Below are 9,814 nucleotides of genomic sequence, written 5' to 3' on the forward strand. Positions count from 1 at the left end.
ATACAAAAGTTATCCAAAGTCGTTTCAAAAAGTTAATTTTGACTATAGGTCAACAAAACGAGATGTACCTTATATAAGGATTCATTTACTCGGTTGGTAATATTCAAAAATCCAATTTATCAATCTTACAAACAAGTTGTTTAAATATTAATTGCAGATTCAAAATCAATTCCAATTAACGTCAATCATAAGTCAGTTGACCATATCTTTTAATTCGTTCATCGAAATTACGCGACTTCTAAATGAAAAGTTATTGATTTTTCGCCAGCTTTTCAAAAACATATATATCATATACCTTTTACCAGTATTATATGTATTTAATTCGTGATTCATTATAAACTGTTTAACGATGAAATTTAGCATACAAGCATGCATAAATATATATACTCGAGCACTAGACATGGATACATAATTAATATATAAAAGATAAGATATGAATGCTCACGTATCAATATTGTGATTCAATATTGCAGGAAAGTACGTAGACGCAACAGAGATGATAAACACTAGGTTTGACTTGCGAATATTACCCATGAACATTACCCATAACCTCCATAGTTATAACCCATAATTTCCTTAGCTTTATCCCGCTCGAAAACCCATTTCAAAAGTGACCCGCTCATGGCTTCGTCGTAATATTTTATGTATATTCTAATAATAATAAGATTAATAATAATAATATTAATCTTAATAATAATAATAATAATAATAATAATAATAATAATAATAATAATAATAATCATAATCTTTATTAATAATAATATAAATAATAAAATAATTAATAATAATTACGGAGTAATATAGTAATACAGAGAGATAGATGAATGATATGTAACTGAGCCAGAATTCGAGCTTTTGTACTTGTGGCCTGTCCCCTTACACCATGCGATCGCATGGGTCAGAAGGGTAATGGCCATGCGATCGCATGGCCCTAATGTCCAGCTCAGGATTTTTTTTTATTCTCGTCGACATATTTAATTATAATATATATAATTTATATAATTAATTATATATTATATTAAATTCACGTGCATAGTTGATTTGTAATTTTAGTTCCGATAAGTCGTACGTCATCACTCGACTTATGTCCCAGTTCTGGTTTTTCGAACATTCATTCGTACATTTAGAAAACTTGCATTTTACGTTTCGTGTCACATACCTTTGTCAAAATATAGCCTTAAGTTATCCATAAACTATACCACTCAAAGTATATCTTAAACTTTCGAGTGTTTTGGTCATTTACTTCTATAAATCATCGTCTCGCTATTTGTTAATATATATATATATATATATATATATATATATATATATATATATATATATATATAATATATACATTTTCATTTTGAAATAGTGTTTTACTGTAGCAAAGTTACTGTAGCAAAGTTTTTTTTACTCTAGCAAATAGTGATTTTCGAAAACACTGTAGCTTTTCGGGTACTGTAGCAATTCGAAAATACTGTAGCAAATTAGTGTTTTACTGGTTCATCTTAAACGTTCTAGTTAACTTATCTAAATATTAATCGAATCAATAATCGAATGTTAATATCATTTACTAAATAACTTGAAATCATATATATATATATATATATATATATATATATATATATATATATATATATATATATATATATATATATATATATATATATGCACATTAAGTTATATATATATTGTTCGTGAATCTTCGAGAACAGTCAAAGAATAATTGATTACATGAATATAGTTCCAAAACTTTGAGACTCAACATTACAGACTTTGCTTATCGTGTCGAAAACATTAAATCATTTAAAGATAAAGTTTAAATTTGGTCAGAAATTTTCGGGTCATCACATTCACCATATGAATGATTTTTATCTCTATGCAATTTGCGAAATGCCTGATACGAGATGTGTATTTATGAAAAATGAAATCTTGTGGTCTATTATTACAATTTGATAAATATATAGGTTAAACCTATAACTCACCAACATTTTTGTTTGACGTTTTAAGCATGTTTATTCTCAGGTGATTGTTAAGAGCTTTCGCTGTTGCATACTAAATTAAGGACAAGATTTGGAGTCCATGCTTGTATAATATTGTTTAAAAACTGCATTCGAAGGCATATATTGATGTGTAATATTATTGTAAACCATTATGTAATGGTCGTGTGAAAACGCTATATTTTAGATTATCATTATTTGATAATCGTCGTAGTATTTTAAAAGTTATGGTTTGTTTTAAGATCGAATGCAACCTTTGAAAAACGTCTCATATAGAGGTCAAAACCTCGTAACGAAATCAATTAATATGGAACGTTTATAATCAATATGAACGGGACATTTCAGAAGATAATGATATTCCAACAGCTAGCTCACGCAACGAAAGGAAAGACGATGATGATAGTTCGCGCGATCAAAATCGCGGTAAAAGCTCTCGCGGAAGATACCCTAGTGGTGGTCCTATAAGAAATGATAAAGGGCGAGCAAGTGGTGGTTTTCGAAACAATAATCAGCGCGGTATTAATAATCAGAATTATGCGCTGCTCAAAAGCTTGTCTAAAACGCCAAAAGAAATTTTGGCAACCGAACCAGTATGCGCGACCTTTGCGGTTCCAACTCCGCTGACAGAATTTGGCAAGCGGGATAAAACAAAATACTGCGAGTTCCATGACGATCACGGTCATGACACCAATCGGTGTAAAAATTTAATGGAGCGAGTGCTGGAAGCGCTACGCGCAGGAAAATTAGATCATCTCAATCCGCCAAAGAAAGATAAGGGAAAGGCCGCTGAAGAGAGTTCAAAAGCCAAAACGTTCGCATGGAAAAAAACAGATAAAGCTAAAAGCGCCGATGTAACCATCAATATGGTTGACACAGACAAAGTTGGCCAGTGAAGGAAATACAACGACTACCAGGATTGGGAGCTCATTCCAATTTCATTCCCTCCCGTAATGTCGATCGACACAGTTAACGAGCCCATTATCATCAAGTGTCGCATTCCTAATTGCGGAATACAGATCAAACGCATGCATGTTGACACCAGGAGTGGCGTCGAATTATGTATGAGCATTGCTATCGTTTCCTTCCTGCAGAAGTTAAAGCGCAGTTACGCCAGCCCGATATTACACTATCAGGGTTCTCTGGAGAAAGCTCATGGTCGCTAGGCCGGATAGAGCTAATAATAGAGCTTGCGGATGATAAGAATCCGCAGTTGGTTAGACACGAGTTAGTTGACTTTTATGTGGTTCGTTCGACTTCGCGTTACAATGCGCTACTAGGGAGAAATTTCATACGACGTTTTAATATTATACCATCGGTAGTGCATGGCTTGATTAAGTTTCCTACAATGGGAGGAATTTCCACGATTGCGTCACATCAAACAACCGAGTTATGTGGTTCAGTTATGCCTGTAAACATTCCCATCATGGGAGAACAACTTGCAAGCAGTACGGTCATAGCTAACCGTTTGCACCCGGATAAGCGTGTGACACCCCTAAATTTTTTATTTTTTTAATTATATATACGTGGCGGAAGCATTATACTATTTAAATACGATATAAACATTAACTATTACTAAGACAACCAGTGTCACGTGTCATTACAAAATACATATTAACAGGAAGAGACATAAATACATTCTGTTTTCAAAAGTACACGGTTCATATTCTAAAAGACCACATCAGAGTTAACCCTGTCAAACATAACATCATCATGCCTGTCTTCTCCCAAAAGCACTATCTACAAAAGCTAACAACCTGCAGGGAGGAGATGGAGGGGAATTAGCACAAAGCTAAGTGAGTACGACTAACTACAGGCCATAGCATACATAAGTGTTATACTAATCATGTCACATAGTCTAACATATAAACATCACCCAAGTACCGTCTACAGAGACTCTGGCGGCTCGGCCAAACCATTAACCACCAGCTGATCGGACTGGGGCTTACCAGAAGTTCCTCCACCACCGTATGTATATATATAATCCACACGCGACGGACGCGTCATTCACATATATATATACACCATGGCTGTCTAGGCTACCACAGAGGAACCCAACCCGCAGGTTGATCTTTCCTACCGAGGCTATCACACAATAGGGATGCACCGGGCTCCAGCAGACAAGCATCAACTAACATGCAGTCATCACAAGTACTAACTAACCACAACAATAAGTATATCTAACAAGCATGGCAATCATAATATAACAAGCTTCTATATACTATATTCTCCAGTTAGTCCCACTCACCGATTACCAGCAAACGAGAAGGTGTTCAGCTATCTAATCACTGAACCTTCTCTTTCTCCTTTTCTCCTGAGAAATACATATACACAAGTTAGTTTCTGTTCGTTAACATCAAATAACACAATACAGAAATTTTTTTTGTATCAAAAACTGTCCGCTAAAAATTTTTGCTTAACACTTGTGCACTTTCAAAATTTACATCATAAACATCAAAATACAAACGGGCAGCATAACAGCTAAAAATCAACACTTGGTAAAATATTCTGCCCTGGACACTCAGTCGGTCGACTGTCGACACAACCGGTCGACTGACCTTCCCAGTCGGACGATTCATTTAGTATTACATCAATCGGCCGAAGGTAAATCTCAGTCGGTCAGTTCACTCAACAGTCAGTTGGTTGTCTTAGTCAATCGGCCGGTTCAACCCTCAGTCGGTCGACTGTCGACCGACAGTCGGCCGAGTGTGTTCATCTTCATCAGAAACTAAACAAAGGCTACGGACTTCACGATGAAATCCTCAAATCTTGATCTAGAGCTCGTTTTAAACACCAAAATCGACCACAACTTGTTCACTACTTGTTATAGACTCAAAACCCACAACAATTGACCATAACAACGCTTAAATAACTTGTTTTGACACAAATTTATACTTTTATGAAAACTAACACAAAAACTCCATTTTCTTGAAGATTAAAGCATGAAAAGCTATGAATCTTACCTTGTTAGAATCAGTAAATCACAAGGAACACAAAGATACGAACAATTTAAGCTCTAGATAAAGATCAAGGATTAGGGTTTGATTGTAGGTGGAAGAGAAGGTACGGGAGTATTTTGGGAAGGATCTTGAAAAATGCAAGAGAGAGACTGCCTAAGTCATCTAAAGTGGGTTTAATTCCCACACTGTGCGATAAACGGGTATTTATCAGTTATCTGATATCTTTCATACGTCATTTGACAACCCAAACGGAGTCCAAATTAAATAAACAAACCTGTTCTGTGACCCTTGTCACAAACTGGTCCTAACCACATCATTATTTAATAATAAATATTAAATAAAAATAAAAGCATATAATAACGCAATACAAACTTAAGGGCAAAATAGTAATCTTACAACTAGGCCCGATTGAGGATGTTACAAGGCGTATCAAAATCGGCGCAGGCTTGTCAGCCGAAATTAAGGCTAAGTTGCATGGAATATTATCCGCAAACGCAGATGTTTTCGCATGGCATGAATCAGACATGACTGGGGTTCCGCGTGATATTGCGGAACATAAGTTGAATGTTAATCCATCACCCACACCCGTTAGACAAAAGAAGTGGCATATGGCTCTTGAGCGCAGTGATTGGTTATGCGCAGAAGTAGATAACCTTGTCAAAGCAAACATTCTGCAGGAAGTGCGGTATCAGACATGGGTTGCTAATCCTGTGTTGGTGAAAAAGGCTGACGGCAATTGGCGGATGTGTGTCGATTTTAAAGACATCAATAAAGCATGCCCCAAGGACAACTACCCTCTTCCGGAGATAGACTGGAAGGTAGAAGCATTGTCAGGTTTTTGGTACAAGTGTTTTCTGGATTCGTACAAGGGTTATCACCAAATCTTAATGGCTGCGGAAGATGAGGACAAACTGCTTTTCATACGCCGCAGGGTATTTATTGTTATACGAAGATGCCTTTCGGATTAAAGAACGCAGACGCAACCTATCAGCGCGTAATTGAAGCAGCCTTCAAGCACCAAATTGGTATAAATCTTGAAGCATACATCGACGATTTGGTAATTAAAAGTAACACCGAAGAAGAAATGCTCGCAGAAATCCTGGAAACATTTGCGTCTTTACGCAGGATCAACATGAAACTTAACCCGCTCAAGTGTAGTTTTGGGGAAGAGGAAGACAAGTTTCTAGGTCATGTGGTGACGGCGCGGGGAATCAAGGCGAATCCCAAAAAATTGAGGCCATTGATAGTTTACCATCTCCAAGGACTAAGAAATACGTTCAGAGTCTAACCGGGAAGCTCGCGGCGATTACGCAGTTTCTGTAAAAAGCCGCAGAAAGGCAGTTACCGTTCTTCAATACTTTGAAGAATTGTTTAAAGAAAAAAGACTTTGTATGGACTCAGGAAGCGAAATCAGCTTTTCAAGATATGAAGAAGGTGCTTGCTGAATTACCAACACTCACTGTGCCAATAGCAGGTGAAACGCTTACGCTGTACCTTGCGGCGTCCAAAGAAGCTGTCGGCTCGGTCCTTATAGCAGATCGCGGAAAGTTAAGGCATTCTAGTTTACTTATACATGTGAACTATTTATTTCGTGGTCAAATAACACTGAGGTTTTCTCAGACGCAAATGCCGGTCTACTTCGTAAGCAAGACGCTGACAGCAAGCGAAGTAAACTATTCACCAATTGAGAAGCTAGTGTATGCGCTAGTCCACATAGCGCGACACTTACGTCGGTACTTTCAAGCGCACCCAGTTGTTGTTCTAACCGATCAGCCGATCAAACAGGTTGGTAACTACCTAATTTGCGGCAATGTTCGGGAATACCTCATTGACTAACGCAATCATCTTTCTTTCAGGTTCTATATAAGCCAGATCGCATTGACTAACGCAATCATCTTTCTTTCAGGTGCTATATAAGCCAGAAATTTCCGGTCGAATGGCTAAATGGGCAGTTGAATTAGGAGAACACGAAATAAATTTTTCTTCGCGAAGCGCGGTTAAAGGTCAAATACTCACGGATTACCTAGCAGAGTTACCCGCGGATGTTGAGGCAACAGCCGAACATCAGGATATGCCCGCACCAATTTTAACACCATGGGAGTTGTACACCGACGGTGCTTGCAGCGCCGCTGGCGCGGGTGCAGGCATAATTTCAACTGGCCCGGATGGAGAAGAGCATACATATGCACTGCGGTTTAATTTTGCTGTTACAAATAACGAAGCAGAATACGAAGCTTTGTTAGCAGGTATGCAGATTTCGCATAAATTAAATGTTAAAATTCTGCACGCTTATGTGGATTCGAAGCTAGAATGCAGTCAAGTCAGCGGAGACTTTGAAGCACATGACATAGCCATGCAGCAATATTTATCGCTTGTTCATAACCTCGCTGACCAGTTTAAGGCTTTTCAAATCTCCCACGTAATGCGGGGGCAAAATAAGAAGGCGGATGCGCTTAGCAAATTGGCTGCTTTGGCCTTTGATCATCTGGGGAAGAAAGTTCTTATATAAGAACTACATGCGAAGTCTATTGTTATGATGCCTTTAGTGGCACCTGTTGAGGAATCCAGCTCGACGTGGATGACACCCATCATTGCTTTTCTGCGAGATGGCACCTCACCTGCAGATTCTGTTGATGCAAAGAAAGTCCGCACTAAGACACCATTGTACGCCCTTGAGGGTGAGGTCCTATATCAAAAAAATTATTTAGGGCTGCATTTAAGGTGCATCGGCCCAAAAGAGGTAGAGGAAGTTATACGCGAGGTGCATGAGGGTGCATGCGCTCTTCATTCGGGGCACAGATCTATTGTGTCAAAAATCATGCGGCTAGGTTATTATTGGCCCACTATGTACACAGATACCACGCGCATAGTTAAACAATGCGAATCTTGCCAAATACATGCACCTATCAGCAGAGCACCTGCGCACCCAATGATCCCAGTCTCATCACCATGGCCATTCTGCAAATGGGCAATTGACATAGTCGGACCATTTCTGAAAGGCCGAGGTAATATTATCATTTATTTTATACCATATGCTACTTACATCAGTATCTTACGCATACTCTGCACACGCAGGAAACATCAAATTCTTGATTGTTGCAATTGACTATTTCACGAAGTGGGTTGAAGCACGACCGCTAGCAACAATTTCAGGAAAAAGGGTGCAAAATTTTGTATGGGAGGACATTGTTTGTCGATTCGGCATACCAAACGAAATCGTTAGTGATAACGGTACGCAGTTTGCGGGGGATCCTTTTCGCAGTCGGTGCGCGGAGCTTAATATTAAGCAAACTTTAACATTCGTTGTGCATCCGCAGGCGAATGGCCAGTGTGAAGTCACCAACCGGGATATAGTGGCTGGAATCAAAGCTAGATTGGGTCATGGTCGCATTGGTTAGGTGGACGAACTACCAAAGGTTTTATGGGCACATAGAACAACACCCAAAGCAAGCACTAGTGAGACTCCGTTCAGTTTGGTCTATGGGTCAGAAGCTGTTGTACCCGCAGAGATTGGGGTACCAACGTTCCGCATACAGAATTTCGACGAGCAGAATAACTCAGAATCTTTGCGGGAAAATCTTAATTTGTTGAAAGAACGCAAACTTTCTGCGGCGATAAACGAATCCAATAATAAGCAGAAAATTGCAAAGTACTACAATCAGTGTGTGCGTTCGCGATCTTATAAGTGCGGAGACCTAGTTTGGTGTCAGAATGACCCAAGTCATGCTGAAGATACTAGAAAATTGGGTCCCCGTTGGGAGGGTCCATATAAGGTAGTGGGAGCAAGCAATACCGGGGCATACCATCTGGCGACATTAGATGGAAAACCTGTAAAACGCACTTGGCACGCGACGTTGTTAAAAAAATGTTACATATAGCTGGTTGGACCTGATCACTCCAAATATTTTAGCACATTATTTTTGTGTAATTTCCGTCCATTTGGATGTGCCGCGGTTGTAATCATGATTAATGCCAATTAAAATATTTACTCGCGCATACATTTATTGTATATATCTTTCTTTTTTGTATGCGGTTCCTGCCTACTTAAGGGGTGTCCTCTAGCCCCCGTGCGGCAGAAGCCTGTTTGGTTACAAGGCTAGACATTAACGGCAGGTAAAGGGAATTGGTTTTCCCCTAATCAAGCGCCACGCAGACTAGATGGCTGCCAAGTCGACTTAAAAATACAAGCATTGGTTTGCTTGTGCGTAATTACTCTCGCATTGGTTTGTTTGAGGAACTCTTAAGTATAAAAGCATTGGTTTATTTTTAGTTGTGTTGCTTATCATACAGCTAAAGTGCACCTCTAGCACATGACAAAGCAATAACGCAGTAGCTTTTGAGTCTAAACTGTTAAAGGTAAAATTGCTAAAGTATTGGTTTATTTTACACAGTACCTGGGTATGCGCATGAGTTTTGGTTAACTATGTGCATGGGCATGTGGTTCATCCTTTGTTTTGATTCGCGATATATAAACAATTAATACATAATGCATGCATAACACAAAAATATATAATACAACTAAGTTATTACAAATAATAATTGTTTCAAATGCATGCCCAACACGGGACTTAGGGCTCAAAAATTGTACTTACAATTGCCTGCCTAAGCATAGGACTTAAGGTGCAAACGGTTAAGCGCTCAACCTAAAAATCTTCCTTAAGAAACCCATCAACTGACATATTGGGATCCGCAGTGAAAGCATCTATTAAGGGGATCGGGATGGATGTGATGGCATTTTCAGCTTCCATAAGGACCGAGGCGGTACCCTCCTTCAAGTACTTCTGAACAATTTCGGGGTACGGTGGCGTGAGGTCGCAGCCTTTGATCACCTCCAGCATCACCTTGTTGCGGTCATGATCCTTCACTGCGTCAACA

The sequence above is a fragment of the Rutidosis leptorrhynchoides genome, chromosome 7, assembly GCF_046630445.1.
Source record: "Rutidosis leptorrhynchoides isolate AG116_Rl617_1_P2 chromosome 7, CSIRO_AGI_Rlap_v1, whole genome shotgun sequence".
Taxonomy (NCBI): Eukaryota; Viridiplantae; Streptophyta; class Magnoliopsida; order Asterales; family Asteraceae; genus Rutidosis; species Rutidosis leptorrhynchoides.